Genomic DNA, 19,556 nt, shown 5'->3' with positions numbered 1-19,556 from the left:
GAGAGGGAGAAGCAGACTCCCTGCTCAGCTGGGAGCCCGACCTGGGGCTCGATTCCATGACCTGAAGATCATGACCTTAGCCGGAGGCAGATGCTCAAACATCTGAGCCATGCAGGTGCCCGCTATATTTAAATAAAATATTTAAATAAATATAATAAAATTTAAATAAAAAATTTATTTTTTAATTTAATTTAAAATTAAATTTAAATAAAAACTTAATTTAAATAAAAACTTAAAATAAGTAAAATAAAACTATTGAATCAAAAATAAATAAATAAAATAAAATACACAGTGGTTTCTTCCTTAAATATCTAAGTTGATTTCATTACACAGAGATTAAAATGATTAATACTTATATCAGTTTAAGATATTTGTATGTTTCATTCATTTCATTTAAAAATGTATATACATTGCATTACATTATGTCTGCATAACTGTCTTAGGAATGCTGTATTTTCCCCAAAATCAGTGGTATGTTTCATATCATTTATTCTTTCTCCAGATGGAAAATTAAACTGTGATTAAATGAGAATTTCTTCTATGCATACATGAGAATTTCTTCTATGCATTCACTGAGAAGTAGTTTGAAAATGAAAGAAAGTATGTCCTAGAGCTTTATGGTGGTAATGATGGTCATAATGATGGTATGACCTGGATAGAGAGAGTCTGAGGTTTCAGACAAAAGTCTCCTTGTACTCACTGCAACGATTTTTTTCTGTTTGACTAGCAGCATATTAATAGATACGTATTTGTTAAATCATACCTTTTAATCTAATTTCATTTCTCTCCTTTTAAGCAATCTTATAGCAGGATGACATTAAATTTATGCTGTTTCCAGAGCTCTTTCTTAAATATTTGAAACACTGGGTTTTCTATAAGATATGAAGTATGACAGAAATGGGAAAATCAAGGTCTTATGTGAGGCTGGGCAGATGCTTAAAACTATTTTTAAGGCATTTAAAAACATTAAAAACATATTCACGATCTATGTTTTCCTTTACTCACTAAGCTTTACAGTAGTTTTCTTACATAAATGAGTACAAGGGGCTAGGTGGTAGTGTCATTTATAAAGTAATTCATGCATAGTCACAGTTGACACTGGAAAGCACTAAAATTACTCACAAAACACAAAAAGCCATAAAGATGATTCATTTCTCTCTTTGTAAATATTTTATTGAAAATGTCAATAAACTGCTCAGTTTCTTTGAAGATGTGGGAAATGTCATCGTTACACAAATGCCTGGCCAACTGAACATATTTGATTTCAAAGTTAGGGAAAACACCACTAACACCAGCAGTATTTGAATATTATCTCTCATTTCTGAAAACCTGCAGTATAGTTGAATTTGTATATATAGATGTATACAAATATATAATATACATACAAATACACACACACACACACACACACCCCAGTAAAACTCAGTCCCCAGGAGAGATAAGACAAGTAAGAATTAAAAACTAGTCCAAATTGTTAACTCCTGTTATTTTGCTTTCTTTGAAATTAGAAGTGGAAAAGATCTTAACATGTACCTATTTCAAGTTCCTAACCTTGCAGAAATTGAAACCGAAGTTGTTTTTCTTAATTTGGGTGAAATCCTTGTTTTCATGGACATCATTTCCCTCAGTCCTTACAGTAACTTTCAGAGGTGGTGGCCAATGTCCCACTTAGAAACAAGAGATAGGTGCCGATTACTGAAATCCACTAACTAGTAAGTAGAAGAATCATGATTCAAGTCAAATGCTTTTTATCCTAAGTCCAATATTTTCTCACCAACCATCCTCACATTTTTCTTCTTCTTTTCTTTTTTTTTTTTTAAAGAGTGAAAGAGGGGTGGGGAGGGGCATAGGGAGAGGAAGAGAGAGAATCCTCCAGCAGGCTCTACACCCAGGGCAGAGGCTGGCATGGGGCTTGATCCCACAACTCTGAGATCATGACCTGGGCAAAAATCAACAGTCAGATGCTTAATGGACTGAGCCACCTAGGCACTCCACATATTTCTGGGGGAAATTTTCTTGTAGAACATAACTTGCTTACATGAATTTTCAAATTTTGTATTTTATTTCAATTTTAATCTAAAAATGAGGTATCTCTTGGATAACCTAATGTCCACTGTAAATACTAATATTGTGATTTTCTACTTTAGCGCCTGAGAGGGGTCAAACAAAACGTTAAGTAATACAGTAATATCCGATTTAATGGAAGCAAAGTCTATCTTTTAGTCTGAGGCAGAGCACCCAAGGAAGAGCAGACTGGAAAGAGATAAAGTAGTACAATAGAGAGCCAACGGTGGTGGATTTAGAGCTGAGATGCAACACATTGATAGTAGGCACAAGCCTTATCAGAGAGGTCTACCCTGATTACAGCATGTAAGATTAACAACCTTTCCCTCTTCAAATGTCAGTGCTTTCTGTTTCTTATTGTCACTTGGAATACTATAGAGATTTTTGTTGATCTGTTTACTGCCAGTTTCCCAGCCCTAGAATACAATATTTATCATTGCAGGTTTGGCTCCTACAGGTCTTCAACAAATATTGATTAAACAAATGATTATTGAGGTTAAACTTTGCACATTTTGTTGTTTTAAAATATTTCTTTTGTGAATTGTTTATTCTTATCTTTGGGTATTCTTATTTGATCAGCTTTTAGTATTTGGTTGAATGATTTACATATAAAGATAGCTAACCTTTTTAGGATTTGCAAAGAAAATATTTTTTAAAATAAGTTTATATATTTTTTGTGTTTTGTTTTTGTTTTTGTTTTTTAGTAATTATACCATAAACTTTCACATGGTCAAGTGTAATTTTCTTCTCTATTGTAATTTCTTCCATTAACTTTATGCTTATTAACATCTTTCTGCTTTTATGGCACATGTTCATAATGTATACATTTGTTCTTTTTTAGTTGACATTTAAATCTCCAGAATGTATCTTACTATATAATATGAAAAGTATGTGATAAGCCTTTGTTAAAATTATGTTTCTTTCTAATATATCAGACTTATAAATTCGATTAACATTTTGATAGGTATTTATTCACCCAGAAAAAGCATTAATTAATTAATTAATGTATGATTGGCATAGATTATGTTAGTTTCAATTGTACAACATAGTGATTTGATAATTGTATGTTGCAAAATGATTATCACAATAAATATGTCACCATACATAATTATAAATTTTTTTCTTGCAAAAAGAATTATCAAGATCTACTGTTCTAGCTACTTTCAATTAAGCAATACATAGTAATCATGTTGTGCATTATAACCCCATTCATGACCTATTCATTTGACAATTAGAAACTTGTACCTTTGACCCCTTTCACCAGTTTTGGGCAAACCTACCCCTGCCTTAGGCAACCACCAATTTGTTCTCTATATACATGAGCTCATTTAAAAAAATTTTTTTAGATTCTACATGTGAGATAATATGGTATTTGCATTTTTTGTCTGACTTATTTCACTTAGTATAATACCCTCAAAGTCCATTCATGATGTTGAGAAAGCAAGCAAGATTTTTTCTTTTTTATGGCTAAATAACATTCCATTGTGTATATTTGCCATATTTTCTTCATCCACTTATTCATCAGTGGGCATTTCGGTTGTTTCCGTATCTTGGCTATTGTAGATAATGATATAATGAAATAGGGGTGTGTATATCTTTTCAAGTTAGTGTTTTCATTTTCTTTGGATAAAGACCCAGAAGTGAAGTGGAATTGCTAGATCATAACAGAGAAACCACCCTACTGTTTTCCAGAGTGGCTGCACTGATTTACATTCTCATCAATATTGTACAAGACTCCCCTTTATTTCCCACATCCTTGCCAACACTGCCTTTTTTTTTTTTTTTTGATAATAGATTCTAACAGGTGTGAGATTATATATCGCTGTAGTACTATGGGTTTGATATGCATCCCCTTGATGATTAATGATGTTGGGCATCTTCTCATGTACCTACTGGGCATCTCAGAAATGTTAAGTGCCCCTTATCTGCTGGCCAAAACAGGAATAATGAACAATACATTCTTTTGTGTGCCCCCTTTTTTCTAAAAAAAAAAATTTATTTATTTATTTTAGAAGGGGGAGGTGGGAAGGGGCAGAGGGAGAGGGGGAGCATCTCAAGCTCACTCCCCACTGAGCAGCAAGTCCAAAGTGGGACTCAATCTCACAACCCTGAGCCAAAACCAAGAGTAGGATGCTTAACCGACTATGCCACTTAGGCACCCCTTGTGTGTCCCTCATAAAGTTATAGATTAGTGGGTTAAATAGTAATGAAATGCACAGGTAACATTAAATTATTTACTAATAAAGAATATTAAATATCATTAAATGTCTTTTAGAATTATATCTATATTTTCCTCTGGTTCATTATGTGATGTCAACTGTTTTTTTGTTTTGTTTTGTTTTGTTTTTTATAATAAACCATCTTTATTTTTTCTCCTGTTGTAAATGTCTCCTTTTCAGTGTTGTAATTGTTTAACACATTCCTTGCCTTGATTTGGTAATATTTTATTTAAGATTTACTATTTTTTTAAAGATTTTATTTATTTATTTGACAGACAGTCCACAAGTAGGCAGAGAGGCAGGCAGAGAGAGAGGGGGAAGCAGGCTCCCTGCTGAGCAGAGAACCTGATGTGGGGCTCAATCCCAGGACCCTGGGATGATGACCTGAGCCGAAGGCAGAGGCTTTAACCCACTGAGCCATACAGGGGCCCCTATTTAAGGTTTACTATTTTTTTTTTAAAGATTTTATTTATTTATTTGACAGAGAGAGATCACAAGTAGGCAGAGAGACGGGCAGAGAGAGAGGAGGAAGCAGGCTCCTTGCTGAGCAGAGAGCCCGATGCGGGGCTCGATCCCAGGACTCTGGGATCATGACCGGAGCCGAAAGCAGAGGCTTTAACCCACTGAGCCACCCAGGCGCCCCTAAAGTTTACTATTTGTAAGTGAGTCTACTTTCCTGGAAGGAATTTTGTGTGAGGGAAGGAGACAGAAAAAAAAAAAATTAACAAAGTCAGAGGGAATAAAACAATGTGCTTGGGAATTGAACTAGTCCATTTGTTTAACAAGCTGCAGCATGGTGTGGTAGTGATGATGGGCACAAACTAATGGGAGACAGCATTTTATGAAGATGGTCAGGGGCTAGATCACAGGCCTACATGTCATTTAAAGGAGGTTTTGGGGCGCCTGGGTGGCTCAGTGGGTTAAAGCCTCTGCCTTCGGCTCAGGTCATGATTCCAGGGTCCTGGGATCGAACCCGCAGCATCGGCATCAGGCCTTCTGCTCAGCAGGGAGCCTGCTCCACCCCCTTCTCTGTCTGCCCCTCTGCCTACATGTGATCTCTGTCTGTCAAATAAATAAAATCTTAAAAAAAAAAAAAGATTTTAAAGGAGGTTTTAATGGTTTTATCCTAGAAGAAATATAAGTTGTATGTCTTGGAAAAATCACTTTAACAAAATCATGGGGAGACAAATGAGAAAGATTCAAGTTATTTAACATTTCAATAGTCTAGATTAGAAAATATGAAGGCTTAAACTGTTCTTGGGGATGGAACTCAGGGGATGGAATAAGACAATAAGGACATGCAACAGAATGTGGCCATTACTGTATATGGAAAATGAGTGGCAATGAGAGGGAGGTAACTGGGCTATATAATGTCTATCGCTAACCACTGAGATAAGCAAAATGGATGAAGAGGAGTATTAATAAGGGAAGGAAGATGATGGGCTTGAGTCTGAGGTGCTTATGAAAAATCTAGGTGTGTCCGGTGGGCATTACAAGTTTGCATTTTGGGAAGAGATGCAAACTTGGAGTCATAAAGCAATTAGTTGAGGTTATACAGGTGGTGAAAGAAGCCCCAACACAAATATATATTTTGATAAGATGTAGGGAAGCAGAAGTAGAAAAATATAAGATAAACATGGAAAAACAAGAGAGACCAATGTCCTGAAAGCCAAGGGGATAGCAGAGGTTTAAGAAGAAAGGAAGTGATCAGTAATCTTAAAGATTCTAGAATTTTATGCATGTGAAGGAAATAAATATCTTGAATTAAGGAAACTGAAATTCAATCATAAATTTAATTTGTACTGGTGAAATATGTTAATTTCATTTATTTACCAATGTTTAATTAACTGAAAAAAATCACAATAAGCCTGATTCAAAGCTGTTATGTTGGTTTGGCAAAATGCAACTTAATAACTTTAATGACAAAATGCCAAATTTCCATGGATTTTTTTTTTTTTTTTGATCCAAACATTGGTTCTATTACAAGGATTGCCCTCTGCTGGATAATACCTGTAACATCAATCATATATTGGCTTTTTAAGAGTCAAAAGCTACTGCCATGGGCTGTAAGCATATGAGTGGGAATGTTGTGGTCAAACTTCAGATGGAAAGAAGATTGATGTTGAAGTCCTTCCTCAAGGACTTCTTCAAGTAACTTCCAAGAAACATATAAAAGTCACCCTTATAGGGAAAGAAAGAGGTTACCTTCCTTGTGATTCTGCCCTATGAGGAATTAAAGTCAAATGCTACATATAGCTTTGTCATCCTAAATTTGATTTACTTAAGGCTGCTACAGACGAAAAAAAACAAAAGAACAACAATAAAAAAAAACCTGTGTATTATGATGGGAGTCATATGTCTTGAAAAATGGGGGCTTTTTTCTTATTTGTACAAAGCTTTCCTAAGGGCCACCAGTCACTTTGGTTTTACTTCTGTCTGTGACCTAGAAATGCAAAGGTAGTGTTTGCATCTCATTTAATTTAGACATCTCAAGAAGGAATGTAGAAAATATAAAAGCAGAGGAATGAGCTTGCTATAGTTTTCTTTGCCATTGCAAGTCCTTTATTTGTAAAGCTTGAACCTCTTTCAGTTTTATAACCACCAACCAAGATCATTCCTACTGTCCTAATGAAGGCTTGCCACAAAGCTAGGTCCTTTCAGGTGGTCGATGATACCTTATGATCTTCATATTATCAGCTTAACACCGTCTATATTTAAGAGTTCAGTGTCTTTTAAAAAATCATTAGACTGCTAATTGGGTTTAGGAAAGGTTGTTAGAGATGGCTAGTGAATGAAATGTGAAAGTTTTCTTAGTCCAGTCTACACTGCCACCAACTGTAGTTCCAAATCTTAGGAATGCCTTTTTAGGTTTGTGTATTCTTCCAGGAAATTTTCATGTAACTGCAAGCATATTTAGAACAAAAATTTTAATTTAAAGCTCAGCTAGTAGCTGAATCCGAAATTGAGGCTTGAATGTTATGAAAACCCTTATCCTAACCCTACTTCAAGTACTATGACGAACCTAACCCTAAAGGTAAAACTGCCATTATTTCAGTGTCATGTCAAAAATACAAAACAACATGATTTTTCAGAAGCTTCATTTATCCTCTCCCCTCCTTTTGTCCCACTTTTTTTTTTTTTTAGAAGAATAGTAAAATCATAATGGAAGGGAATGAATCCTTAAAACTAAAAACAAAGGATTTGGTTCAAAAGTACTAAATGTAAATATTACTCTTTTTTACACAAGTAGTATTTGTCATTCACTCAACAAAGATTGATTTATTGTCTCCTAAGTCTCAGGCCTTGTTCTAGGTACTGGGAATAGAGCAGTGAACAAAATGAAAGAAATCTTTGTCTTCATGTAGTTTATATTTTACCGGGGAGGTGGGCAAATAATGCATAAATAGATTTATAATATCAGATGATAGTAAGTGCTATGAGAAAGAAAAGCACATTAAAGAGATAGTAAAAAAAAAAAAAGATACTATTTTAAATAATGCAGACAGGAAGTTCCATTGAAGGGTTGACATTTTAGCAGAGATATGTATGAAACAAGGGTGTCAACAATGTGGATATCTGGTAGAAGAGCATTCGAGGTAAGACTATCGGCTTCAAGGACTCTGAGATGGTCTCATGCTTGATGGTTTGGAAGAAGCCAGGGTGGCTGGAGCAGAGTGAGATGGGTAAGAGGAGTAGGAGATGTGGGCAGAATAGTAATGGGGTTCCAAAGCAGGCGGGGCCTGGGAAACAATAGTAAGGACTTTGGAGGTTATTCTAAAGATAATGGGAAGCCATTAGAGATGGAGGCAGGGTGCCCAGTTAGTGGGGGCATTAAGGGCAAGACATCAAGAAAAGAGAAGAAGTTGGGCTGGAGAATCAAAAGAGCTTTGTGGGACATGTTAAAGGTGAGATTATTACATATTCAAACACTTATGCTTGCTGGGTATTTTAGACTGAGCAACGGAGTCCTATATTGAAGATACCAAGTTGAAAATGATTAGCATATAGGTAGTGATCCTCTCTAGAGGGTGAGTATAGACAGAGAAAAACAGAAGTCTGGGGTCACTCAAATTCTTATTTTATTTTTTTATGGAGGTATAATTGATACATAACATGTTATTTTCAGTGTGCAACATCATAATTTGATATTTTATACAGTGAGAAATGATCCCCATGGTGAGTCTAGTTAATATCCATCACCATGCAGTCACAATTATTTTCTTGTGATGTCTTTTAAGATTTACTGTCTTAGCAGCTTTCCAATATGCAACATAGGATTATTAAATATTGTTTGTGGTCACTCCAATTTCTAGAGTGTGGGAAGAGTAGGATTCTATAGGAAAGACATCTGTGAAGAAGTCAGCAAGGTAAGAGACTATGTTAAATGCTGAGTATGAAAAGTATAAGATGAGAATTGAACATTGGGTTTGGCAACAAGAAGAGTTATTTCAACAGAGCAGAAGAGATGAAAGCTGGAATGAAGTGGGTTGGGGAGAAAATGAAAAAAGGAGGTGAAGGAATGAAAAAATACAGCAATTTGAAATTTCCTATGAAGGAAAAAAGCCAAAGAAAAATTTTTAATGATTTTAATGAGGACAAAAAGAACTGTTATCCAGAGCATGTGTATAATGGTTTGTTGAGGACGAACTGAGGGCAGATTTTCCATTTGAGCAGGAAGGAAGAGAGGTAAACGTGTGGTACATACGCCTAATGGACACCAATTTTCCAGTATAATAAGATAAAAAAATCATTAGATAAAGAAAAGATGTTTTGTTCTCATTGGTTTTACCAAACAATATTTCACATGAATTTTCCACCTTTGCATATAAATAATTTTTATTGTCTCTAATATTCCATTCTCTAGATCAGAGGTTATGCCAATACTATGTTAAAGAAAAAAATATGTGACAGAGATAATATGTGGTTCACAAACCCTAAATTATTTATTATCTTGACGTTTACAAAAAGTTTGTCAACTCCTGGTGGAGATGGACCATAATGTCTTTAATGGACCATAATATTTTTAATTAATTCCTTCTTGATGTAGATTTAAGCATGTATGCTGTTTTTGATTAAAAAAAAATCACTCTACACAATACTGCAATTATACCATCTTGTACAAGCATTTTCATACACATAAGTGAATATATCTATGGAAAATTTCTCAGAAGTGAGAAATTCTTTGCCAATCAAAGAATATGTGCATTTTAAAACTCATCAAATTGCTCTCTGCAAATTTGCATTAATTTATACTCCCATAAAAGTAATTTGGATGTTATTAAAGTTTAATTCCTCATGAGTATGACAACTTCAAAAATGATGAAAATGAAACTTGATGAAAATGATAATTATTCATTCTTTATATCATCAACTAAGTATAAAGCTGAGCCTCTTTACAAATTTTATTAGCAACTGTATTTAGCTTGTTATTATCTGATAAAGATTTTTCCCATTTTTTTTGGATTTTCTTGTTTGTATTGTTTTGCTGTAAGTCTCAGCATATTGTAGAAATTATTCCTTTCATGGTTATATAATTTAATTAAGTATCCCTTGTCTTTTTTTGTATCATTTTTTATTACTGAGTTATGTGATTAATGTTTATGTTGCTAAGTGTATCATTCCATTCCTTTATATTTCTGGGTTTTATTACATAATTGAAATTTTTTTCCATATCAATATTATTAAAATATTCTTCCATGTTTTCATTTAATACATTTATGATTCCAATTTGGTTTAACTCTTTTAGCCATCTGGAACTTTTTTGTAATAGTCTGGGATGAGGTAGGAATTTATATATATTTTCTTTTCAAATGGGTATTCGGTATTTGCATTTACTGAATAATCATGACATTTATATATCCAGACATATGCATATGCATATGTATGTCTTAAGATTCTGATTTCAAGAGAAAAGTCTGAGGAAAAGGCTTTTGCTATATAATAATTTTCAAAAATGTATATTGATTAAAAAAGAAACACTTCTTTTTTATCATATATTAGTTACAAAGCATTTAGAGTCCATTATTTCATCTAAACTTCATAGTTACCCAATAATGTTGGAGCTTATATTACAGAAGAAGAAATTAATACTCAGAGAATCTAAGTAATTTGCTTTCTGTCATAAAACTATTAGGGGAAGAGGGAATTATTCCCTAATTGGTTGCAATTAGAAGTTCAATGAGGAGTATCATCTTTTCTTTATTTCTATGGTACTTTTGTGGGGCTCTGGGCAGACAACCCTAAAATATGCCACAAAGGCATATTGGTTATATTTAATAAGAGTTACTTAAGACACAGCCAGTGCAAGAAGACCTCATTCCTTTTTGTCTTCTTGACGTATCTTTGTCTTCATGATGTATCTCACATGTGAAGGGTATCTGTTCTGTACTAGGAGATAAAGAGACATCCTTATCACCAGACATAGGGAATTCAAGACCAAGAAGGCTAAATACACAAAACTTGTTACTTTTGCTAACTTACTATTCCAGCCCAAATTCTTTACTAATTGAAGCTCCCAAACATAAGTTTTTTTTTCTATTAATTGCTCACAGATTTATGTTTCTTTGTCTAAAATATATAAAAGCTGCATGACTTCATTATACCTATAGGGCTCAATTGTATTATTAGCCCACTGCGTGAATGTAATTAACCTACCCATCTTTCTTTCTTCTTTCTTTCTTTCTTTCTTTCTTTCTTTCTTTCTTTCTTTCTTTCTTTCTTTCTTTCTTCTTTCTTTCTTCTTTCTTTTCTTTTCTTTCTTTCTTTCTTTCTTTCTTGCTTGCTTGCTTTCTTTCTTTCTTTCTTTCTTTTCTTCCTTCTCTCTAAGTCCTGAATACTTCTTGGTTTAACCAGTCCAAAGATTGAAGCTTTAGTCTTCTATTAAGAGGAGGAAAAAGGGGGCGCCTGGGTGGCTCAGTGGGTTAAAGCCTCTGCCTTCAGCTCAGGTCATGATCTCAGGGTCCTGGGATGGAGCCCCGCGTCTGGCTCTTTGCTCACTGGGGAGCCTGCTTCCTCCTCTCTCTGCCTGCCTCTGCCTACTTGTGATATCTGTCTGTCAAATAAATAAAATCTTAAAAAAAAAAAAGGAAAAGGTAATTACTTTGGCGATTATAATGAAGAGGGATTTCTCTAAATAGTAGACTTAACCAATTCTCATTTTTAAATTCCTATCCATATTTGCAATTTCAGAAGTACTTGGTGTTACCATTTCCTAAAACTTCCTTGGGTTCTACGTCATGAACCAGCTGCTTCTGAGCTTCTCCCCTGTTAGTGTTCAAGTTTTTTTTTCTGTTCTGCTGACTCAGTTACTTCTTATTCAGTGAGTCTCTAGATTCCAGTTTTGATGCACTCTATCTTTTATATTTTTACCCAAATATTGGTGGGTTTGGCAATAAAAACTTGTATTCAATCCACCATGTTAACTCTCCACTACTTCTTACCTGTGAAAAAAATAAATCACCAGGAACAATAATCATAGTCCAAACAAATCTTGTGTATATTATTTTTGTATTTCCTTTGAAATATTTGAAGCACAATACATATTTGTCTAATTCTAGATATTAGAAAACTATAGTCCCAAAATGCAAAATCTAAAATATATTCTGTTAACTAAATATCCCCAACAACGTTACAGTAAAACAAAACAAAACAAAACAACAAAAAAAAAATAAATGAAGCAACATTTTTAGTAGTTTATCATGAGGTGATAAGGATGCTGGTAATAGAAAACAAAGACAACATTTTTGTTAATGTACCCATAACAGTCTCTTTCCCTAATAGTATGGGTATTACTAGTTAAAATGAGAGCACATGCATTGTAGGAATTTGGCAGTATTACAAGCATTTCATAGTAGCCAATCTTTATAACAGAATACTGACAGTTCTTTTGTGCTTAATTTTAGCTTATTGATATAAATTTTATTAACAATTAAAGCCTTGCTTTCCACTGTAGTACAGGATCTCTCCCATCAAGCAGTCATGCTTATACACACCAAGCTTCCGGTCTACATTTTAGTGTCCCATTGTTACGTGTGAATACACAACCATAATCACCAGGAATTGGATGAAATCTTCTAATACCATTTGAGGTTAAAGTGTTCATCCATTGATGAATGGAGGATGCCTTGGTGGCTCAGGCAGTTAAGAGTCTGCCTTCAGCTCAGGTCGTGATCCCAGGATCCTGGAATCAAGCCCTGCACTGGGATCCCTGCTCAGCGGAAGACTGCTTCCTTCTCTACCACGCCCCCTGCTTCTGTTCCCTTTTGCTGTGTCTCTCTCCATCAAATAAATAAATAAAATCTTTTAAAAAATTGGTGACTGTATAAAGAAGTTGTGTTATAGCTATACAATGTAATGTTCCTCAGTCGTAAAAAAGAATGAAATCTTGCCATTTGCAAAAACATGGATGGACCTAGAGAGAGAGAGTACCATTTGAAATGAAATAAGTCAGTCACAGAAAGACAAATACCACATGATTGCACTCATATGTGGAATTTAAGAAACAAAACAAACAAGCAGAGGTAAAAAAATAAGAGGGAGACAAAAGCAAGAAACAGACTGAATTATAGAGAACAATCTGATGGTTACAAGAGGAGAGATGGGGGGGGAATGGGTTAAATAGGTGACAGAGATTAAGAGTGTACGTGTCATCATGACCACAGGGTGAGGTATGGAAATGTGAAATTACTATATTGTACACCTGAAACTAATAAAACACTGTATATTAATTAACAGGAATTAAAATAAAACTTAAACAAAATTATATAAGGCAACTCAGAGGGAATACGGACAATATAAGGATCAGAATAAAATGTTAAAACTGTTATAATTATTATCCTTTGAGAGATGAGAAAAGATACAATGAAAGAACAGGCTATTAAATGTCCATGCACAGATGAATGGATAAATACACACACAGACACACACACACACACACACACACACACACACATACACAAGGGAATATTATTTAGTCTTAAAAAAGGAAATTCTGACAACATGGACAAACCTCAAGGACATTACTCTAAATGAAATAAACTAGATACAGAAAGATACATATTGCATGATTTCACTGATATGTGGTATTTAAAATAATCAATCTCACAGAAGCAGGGTAGATGGTGGTTGCCAGGGGCTGAAGGGAAGAGAAAAATGAATAGATGTTGGTCAGGGGGTACAATTTCAGTTATGCACAATGAATAGCATATCTAGTACACAGCATTATGAATATAGTTAACAATACTATATTGTATACCTAAAATTTACTAAGAGTAAATCTTAAGTGTTCTCACCACAGATACAAATGGCAAACTCTATGAAGTGATGAATATGTTAATTAGTTTGATTGTTGCAATTATTTTACTATGTGTATGAATTCAAACATTAATTTGTACACGTTAAATATACATAATTTTCATTTCTCAATTTTAACTCAATATAGTTTGTGGGAAGAATAAGATATTAAAAAGAATATTGAGAGAACAAAAAGAATTTTAGAAATTTAAAAAAATTATAGTAGAACCTTCAAAAAATCAGCAGGAGCTTCAGATTATTAAATTGAAGAAAGCTCTCTGGAAGGGAACAACACTGACAACAAGGGAAATGCAAATGAAAAAAAAAGTAAAGGAGACAAGAGGAACAATCAAGGGATCCAATGCTTGAATACTTGCAAAACAAACAAACAAACAGAAAATTGAAATGAAATTTCAAAGAAATAATTTTTAAGACTTTCCAGAATTAAATGGTTGAGTTTAAGATTAAGAAACTATTACGCGGATGCTTGGGTGGCTCAGTCAGCTAAGCGTCTGCCTTTGGCTCAGGTCATGATCCCAGGGTCCTGGGATGGAACTGCAGTTGGGTGTCCTGCTCAGTGGGGAGCCTGCTTCTCCCTCCCTCTGCCCCTACCCCCACTCTTGTTCTGTCTCTCTCTAAATAAAATCTCAAGAAAAAGAAAAAAAACAAGCAAACTCTACTGGATGGCTACTCAGATATTGAAAAAACAATCTATACCAGTGCACATCATCATGAAAAGTGAAAAAAACACCAATATCTACTTTCTATGAAAAGTTAAACTTTTAATATTTTTGAAAGAAAATAGGTGAGTATCTTACAAAAGCTGTTAAAAAGGCATTTAAGTAACACAAAAGACAAAAAGTCAACAAAATATCAACACATTGGAATGTATCAAAATTTAAATTATTTGTATCAAAATCCATCATTTGAGCACTAAAAATGGCAAGCCACATACTGCAGAAAGTATTGTCAAAGCATATAATTTACAAAGAACTATTATATAGACTATATAAAGAAGTCCTATAAATTATTAAAAAAAAAAAAGTCCTCCCTCCCAACATTGCTACCATAAATACATAATGAGAGCAGGCAGTATAGGAAGGAGGAATCGTCAAATGGCCAAGAAACGTATGAAAATATTTGCCACCTTACTAATAAGTAAAGGAATAAAAATGTAAACATAACAGGGTATCATATTTGCAAAATTTTAGAAATGCACTTAAACCAACTGTTTTAAGGAAATGGAGAAATTGGGAATCCTGTTTCTGTTGTTGGCAGTGTGTAAACTGGTTCTGTTAGTCTGAAGAGTAATTAGGCAATTTCCAGTAAAGGCGGAAATGAAAATTACCTTTGGCCTACCAATTTTAGTCCCAGAGAATGCTGGTGCATGTTTACAAGAACATGTATAAAAATATTTACGGTAACAATGTTCGTAATGGTGAAAAATTGGAAGCAATCCAAAGGGCCACGAATAGGAGAGTGAATATGTAGTGTCAGGGAATGGCCTAGTTCACAGTTATTGCATTTACTATTTCTTATTGTCTGACTTTCTTATTCAGATATCAAAGCCAGCTGTTGAAAGAGGGGGTACTCAGTGGAAGACTTTTTCAAACATTATGGGATCATCTAAAAGAAAGCAAGGGGGCACCTGGGTGGCTCAGTTAGTTAAGCAACTGCCTTCGGCTCGGGTCATGATCCTGGACTTCCAGAATCAAGTCCCGCATCGGGCTCCCAGCTCCATGGGGAGTCTGCTTCTCCCTCCTCAAATAAATAAATTAAAAAAAAATAAAAGAAAAGAAAGCAAGGACATTTTTACAGTCATTTATGTGAAGTCAGTTTCCTTCACTTTTAAAAGTGAAACATCACCATTGAAGCATGTTTTATTTTATCTCCAAAGGGCATTTGCAGGAGGCCCTGCATCTTTCTCTCCCGTTGTCTGCACCACACCCATGTTTTCTGACTGCACAGACGCAATTTGCATACTTATCCACAGGCATGCAGGGCCTGGCTAAGTTGAAATAAAAGGCAAATAAAATGCTGCTCCTTGAATTAAAGTATTAGTTATCCAAAAGTATATTATCTTAGGGAAAACCCGTTTATTTTTTAAAATATATTCTATTATTCAAAGCTCACTACACGGACATACCGATGAGGCAGATACACAGTTCACACAACCCACAGCTTTATGAAATCAAATAAATCCCTCTATTCTGTCCCAGTAAGGGTCATAGTAACACAAATAAACTTAACTCCCAATATATTTCTGGTGCTACTTATTCAGCGCAGTAGTATATGTCTGTGTGAGTATGTGTTCAGAGTGGGTTGTACAAAGGGGCAAGGGTAGCAAACAGGGTACACAAATCCAACTCACGTTCCATTCAACAAACACACAAAGGACTAGCATCTTCTGCTAGCAGTGGCTCTGGTATGTATATTTATGTCTTTAGGCAGCGTCTAAGGATTAATCTAAGACTAACTGAATTTTCAACCGTGTGCTTGAAAGAGCCCAAAGTTCTTTTTTAGGTGCCTGCTTCCCATGAAGTGGGGAAGCGAAGCTGTTAGGGAAGAATCAAGTGATATAGTTGGCAGAGTGTGTTTGTGAGTGCGTGTGTGTGTGTGTGTGTGTGTGTGGCAGGGGAGGTGGGCACATTGGGGAGAACACTGCCAAGTTTCTCTTTCATGTATCCCCTGGCTTTTATTTCGGGGCCAAAGCCAATCAAGCCGGACCCTATCTGAGATTGTATAGTCAGTTTCTATCCTTCTCTTCCCTGAGAAAAAGGTTCTCACAGAACAGAAGAACTTCAAAGGAAACTTGGTCCCTACTTTGGCTTCACTTTGCTCTGCATGACTACCTCAATGGGTACCTTATTTTAGTCACCACCACTTTCAAATGACAGCTGAACATACTGTGTCATTTTTAGTTTTTTTTTAATATTTTATTTATTTATTTGACACAGAGAGAGATCACAAGACCGATGTGGGGCTCGATCCTAGGACCCTGAGATCATGACCTGAGCCGAAGGCAGAGGCTTAACCCTATGAGCCACCCAGGCGCCCCTTTAGTTCTGTTTTTATTGCCAAGATCAAAATGACTGAAGCAGGAAAAATGACCCAGAGACAGAATGGGGACATACTGTGAGGTCAGTGCCCGGTAGACATAACCACGTAAAGATGCAGAATGGGTATTAACTACTGCAAAGCCCATTATCAGAATGATGAGAGCAGTCTCCACATGACCTTCCTCTCTTATATGGGGTTTTCATGATTTTCCCACTGCTTCCACTGGCAATGGAATATTCGAGGGACAAAATTAGTGACAACACTAAAGAATACAGGGTTGTACCATGTGAATGGAATACGTAGTAAGAGTCACAGAAGTTCTGAAAAAGGAGAGAGAGATTTCTGAAAATTGGAACCACAAAGACAATTTCAAGGTAAATTGTTAGGATTTACATATATAGAGAAAAAGGAGATGGTGTTCCACTGCCTTTACAGTATACCAAAGTATGCAACCAGAAGACAGGTTTGTACTAGGGTTCCTAAGAATTTAGGGGATTGGCAACTCAGAATATTTCTTAATTCTTTATTGAATAGACCTGCTTTCATTGAGAATCTAGGTACTTACCATAGCTTATCATATTTACTCCTTAGAAAATTCCTGCAAGAAATGTATTGCCACTACCTCTTTATAGATAAGGAAAAAGAATTCTGTGTTGTTAAGCCATTGGAGAACTGAAGGCCACACAACAAGCAAGTGACAGAGACAATGTTTATACCTGTACCTCATGGACCACTGAGCCCATTCTCCATAGGAAAAGTAATCTATAATCTATAATCTATAATTCATATCACTGATGAGCATCTCTAATTATAAAGAAGATAGTTTAAAACATTTTTCACAAAAAGCAGAGCCAGACCTATAAGTACAGGGAAAAAAAACTGAAGTTTGCCAGAGGAAAGTGGTGGTGGGGTGGGGGTAAACTGGGGGAAGAGGTATGGGAGATACAGGCTTCCAGTTATGGAATTAATAAGTCACAGAAATAAAGAGCACAGCATAGGGAGTATAATCAATGATACTGTAATAGCCTTGTACAGTGACAGATGTTACATTTGTGAGCATAGCATAATGTATGTAGAAGTTGAATCACTATGCTGTACACCTGGAAATAATGTAACACTGTGTCAATAATAGTCAAATCAAGTGAAATTATAAAAAAATTTTACTCTACCTTAAAACAAAACAAAACAAAACCCTTGTTGAGGTGCCTGGGTGGCTCAATGGGTTAAGCCTCTGCCTTGGGCTGAGATCATGGTCTTAGGGTCCTGGGATCGAGCCCTGCATCAGGCTCTCTGCTCAACAGGGAGACTGCTTCCCCCTCTGTCTTCCTCTCTGCCTACTTGTGATCTCTCTCTCAAGTAAATAAATAAAGTCTATTAAAAAAAAACCCCACATTTTCCAAAATTTCTCTTGGTTGTGATAATCTTTAATGTATCACCAAAAAAAGCAAGTTGCAGATCTGCAAAGTTATACAGCAAAGGAGTAACAGTGAATACTTCTAAAGAGTGATGGATTTATAATTTCATTACACTTTAGTTCAGATAATTCTCTACCATTATTATTATTATGTTATTAAACAATTGCCATATGGTTCTTTTATAACAATTCCCTCTTTTATTTATTTATTTATTTATTTTTTAATATTTTATTTATTTGACTGAGAGAGACACAGCAATAGAGGGAACACAAGCAGGGGGAGTGGGAGAGGGAGAAGCAGGCTTCCCACTGAGCAAGGATCTTGATCCGGGGCTGGATCCCAGCACCCTAGGATCATGACTGAATTGAAGGCAGACACTTAATGATGAGGCACCCAGGTGCCCCTCCCTCTTTTATTTTAAAAACTATTTCTTGAACATTTTTTTCCCATCTTTTTTTTTCTCTCATCAAATTTTGTTCTAATTCTTTCTCATGACCATTAACGATTAAAGTTGGCTATCATTGTCAGTTAGGGCTCCTGTATGAAAAGTTGGAAAGCCAGCCTCCTTTAATTACAATTAGTTAGCTACAATGTTGTTTTGAGTGTTATTATCCTAGTAGCTTTGTTCTGATGTACTCCAGTTTATCTATGACTCCTATTAAAAAGTGTTATGCCAAACACTATTCCATACATGATTTATCTTTTGGGTTATTTGGCATATTGGACTAAGGCAATGCTGAGAAAAATTTAAATATCTTAAAAATTAACATATACTCCCATCTATTAGTAAATATGGGAATAGAATTAAAGTCTACAAAAGGTTTTCCTCCCACTGTGCATAGCTCTTTTTACTAAATGATGCACAAATGCTTTTACCTAAGATAAGCAAATAAAAAAAAAAGATGCTTATGTCCAAAGATGCTTTATATCCACTTTACTCCAAGGATCCACTGAGGAATTTCACCTACTAATGCAGGGGGTAGGATACAGACAACCTCCAGAAAAGCTATGGATACCTCTTGCTGCTGCTGAGCAAAAATGTCAGGTGACTTTTATGCTAGGGCAGGCGCTGAGGTCTGAGAAAGAACATGCAGAAGTCCAACCTTCTTCTATGAAACTCTGGCACACCACTGGAGGGAGGAAAATAGGAGTTTGGTCCCTCAAGGAAACACTGCATGGGGCTGATCTATCCGGCAAAGGTAATCTTTCCTGCAGGGGAAAACGAAGTGGTATGCGCCCTACCTGGGCAAGAGGAGGCTGGAGAAATTGATTTGTCCCACCAATACCTGGAGTACTAAGGTGAGAATTCTAGCCTGGATGGAATGCCGGGGTGGGGAGGGTTGGGAGGAGGGTTAGGGTTGGGGGAATGTTGGAGCGGCTTTGGAGTCAGGGTGGGGGTGGATTGGGGCAGTAGGGAAGAGGCAGATAAGAATTTCAAATGGTGTTAAAGGGATTGCGTGCCCCAGAACCATGAACCTCTGGGACTGGAGATCTCCGAAGCAGGCCC

At 35.6% G+C, this 19,556-nt stretch overlaps 1 pseudogene; it reads left to right on the top strand.

Moving 5' to 3' along the window:
- Positions 1-19,556, top strand: part of LOC111152494 — a 32,014-nt pseudogene that overhangs the window by 10,584 nt on the left and 1,874 nt on the right.

The sequence above is a fragment of the Enhydra lutris genome, unplaced genomic scaffold (assembly GCF_002288905.1).
Source record: "Enhydra lutris kenyoni isolate GAN:26980312 unplaced genomic scaffold, ASM228890v2 scaffoldscaffold28, whole genome shotgun sequence".
In the NCBI taxonomy this organism is placed as follows: Eukaryota; Metazoa; Chordata; class Mammalia; order Carnivora; family Mustelidae; genus Enhydra; species Enhydra lutris.
The sequence above is the reverse complement of the archived record's forward strand: the minus strand, read 5'-3'. Positions and strand labels throughout refer to the sequence as shown.